Genomic DNA, 2,833 nt, shown 5'->3' with positions numbered 1-2,833 from the left:
AGGCGGCCTGATGAGAGGTCTCGGCAGCGGCCGGCAACCATGACTCTATAAGCCCAATTAATGGCGCCGGCCTTCTTCGTTTCCCTGAGACCCATTGGCGAAAGGGAGAAAAGGTAGCTACTGTGTATGTGCATTGTCGCCTGATACGTCCAAGCTGGGTACATCTGTAGCTCCTGACCTCTCCCCAGACCGTTCTGTGCTAAGCTTCCACTGTTACGACTAAATGATGCATCGCCCGGCTGAGCGTCAGGGGGGTTCCCGCGACCCTCGTAATGGCTCGTGACTCCGCGGTGGTTGGCTGTGCTGCCTCCCCTACGGGGATGCGCCCAGGACGATCCCGGGTTGGCTGCCCTGCCTATTTATTGAAGAGCGAAGTGGTCTAAGGCACGGGGCATGGCAGTTCAATCACTCTTATGCTTTGCAATGGACACGTACGGTGAACATGAGTCGCAAGCAGCCGCCCCCGTCCAGTCCAGGAGCAACACGGCTCGAGAGATTCATCTCCGCGCGGAGGTAGGCGATATTGCCGCATGCGAATAGCTGAGTCAGGAGCGTGTTCATCTGGCTGGAGTTTGATTCCAACAGCGCTTGTTCTTTTTATCTTTTTGTTTTGTTTGCATGGCTTGAATGATGACTCGAGAATCTTGTTGTTTGTTTGAGATCGGGAACTTCTATAGATACGCACGTGCTCGCAAAATGACTTTCGCATGGCTGCTTCACTGAGTGGTCCATTCGTCGCCCTCAAAATATGATACTTTGTGTGCCCTGGAACAAGTTCGCCCAATTAAACGTACATTTTGATTGTTACTAATCAAGTTTCTGTTTGTTTTCGTGACATTATTGCAACTCGGCGTGCTAGCCTTCCTGAACTGTGCGCGCTTGTCTGTTAAGTGCTTCCAGATCAGCGCAGGCACTTCCGCGCAGGCAAGCTTTAAATTTTGGGTGACACTGTAGGACCGCCTTGGCAACTCTCTCCGTGCCCGACGCTGTATGCTAAGCCATCGCGTAGAGCTCTTGTAGAGCGCGGATATAGTCTACAAGGCTCTCTTCTAGATGTTGAGTACGGTTGGCCAGCTCGTTTTTAATCCGCATATCATAGTCGTGTCCGCAAATCCGCCATCTACTGGAACGGCCTTTGTATCAGTATTCATCACGCGGCGTCGCTCGTAAACGGTATCGGGACAATATTTATCAGGGTCGTTTCATTCGACGCGCCTAGCGCGACCATATACGCGTCTAAATCCTTCAGGAAGTTTTTTTTTACCGTTGTTCCGTCGGATCATCCCGAATGGTTCGGCGTCGGCACGCTCAACCGAGGTAGGGGCACAGGCGTACGCGCAGAATTCACCACCCCTCACGCCAATGCGTTCAGTTCAGAAAACGTGGAAAACATCGCCGTCATGAAGTGAATTATTTCTCTGAGGTCTCCCGCCCCCAGCGCTGGAGTGGGCGGCTCCAGCGCTTCTGCAATAATCGCTTACCCGCTCGTGATTGAATCCCCCGTCCAAGCCTACGTTTAGCATTGACTGGGTTTTGGTCTCGGGTGGGGGGCTGCATTCCTAAACAGGGACATGGCGGCGGAACGTTAAAGACATTGGTGTGCAGCAAAGTGAACAAAAAAAAAAAAATACTAAAAAATGTAATGCTAGAAATCGCAGTTCAAATCAAATCAAATCAAAGCTTTATTTTCCAGAAACACCGGAAGGAGTCCCAGACAAAAAGCTGTTGAGACAGCTTGACTGGGTCTGGGACCCTTATTACATGGCAGCAGCTTGGTAGTGCGCAACACTCTCCTAGCGTAACATTTGAAAAAACAAAATAAAAAAAAGGAACTTTGTAAACATTATAACACTAAATTAGGGAACAACGAAGATATAAGAGCGCAAGTCTCGTTTGCTAATCGTGTATATGTTTATGTTGTTTGTGAGGCATTTGTTTAAAACAAGTGGTAGGTTGTAATGTAAAGTTTGAAAGTTGTAGTTTGTGCGGGAACAAGGGAGGACCCATGCTTCTCTGCGGCGTATGTTGTTCGTGAAATTCCCCACGAGCGAATAGAAACAATGGCACAGTGATCGGACACTACGTTGAAAGAGGACGTTAATGTGGGTTACTGGTCAATATCGCTCAATCAGGCCGAATACCGCTCACCCTCGAAGAGACCATACGGGACAAACTATACCATCATGGGACACTTAATGGCACTCAGTGCTTGGCCGCTTGAGGCCAGGCTTGTGGGCCGCGGTTGCCTGTGGTCCCTCGGTTTCTTAGCCCGGTTCTGTCAGCCTGGTGGACCGTGTGCGGCCTAGTTGCCACACGACTCCGCCTCCGCGGTCTAGATCGAATGCCACTCGATCTCTGACTGCCGTTCCTCGGCTCTCCCGCTTTCGTTTGCGCCCTTTTTCTCTGTCCTCGTCTTCCCCCTCTCCCTTGTCTGCTAGAAAGCGCATCAATCTTTCTTATGTATGGCACTCGAGAAGTTGAGGAATAAGTTCCGGGCAAAGCTCTTAATACACGAGCCGTATTTATGTGGCATAAAATATGACGTTTTAGCCAATCACAGTAGAGACAACACAAACTATATATCTCGAGTTAAGACAGAAGGATGTTATTAACATCCTTGTGAATTAGCTTAGGCATATTGAAGTAAGTTACTGCTGAGGGTGACATACAAACACCGCACTGAAAATTAGAAATTAACACGTATTCGATTTCTCCCACATTCAGGTTGAAAATTCGCGCTGCTCGGGGCACACCTTTCTATTAAATAAACTGGAAAGCGCCTGTGCATTATTACTTCATTGGTTTGCATATTTAGGATCACCCAACTTGTGAA

The 2,833-nt window shown here is 49.0% G+C and overlaps 1 pseudogene; it reads right to left on the bottom strand.

The window, feature by feature from the left end:
• Positions 1-379: 379 nt before the first annotated feature.
• LOC121836678 lies at positions 380-1,216 on the bottom strand (annotated as a pseudogene).
• Between the last annotated feature and the right edge of the window lie 1,617 nt (positions 1,217-2,833).

The sequence above is a fragment of the Ixodes scapularis genome, unplaced genomic scaffold (genome assembly GCF_016920785.2).
Source record: "Ixodes scapularis isolate PalLabHiFi unplaced genomic scaffold, ASM1692078v2 PGA_scaffold2__306_contigs__length_199485367, whole genome shotgun sequence".
In the NCBI taxonomy this organism is placed as follows: domain Eukaryota; kingdom Metazoa; phylum Arthropoda; class Arachnida; order Ixodida; family Ixodidae; genus Ixodes; species Ixodes scapularis.
The sequence above is the reverse complement of the archived record's forward strand: the minus strand, read 5'-3'. Positions and strand labels throughout refer to the sequence as shown.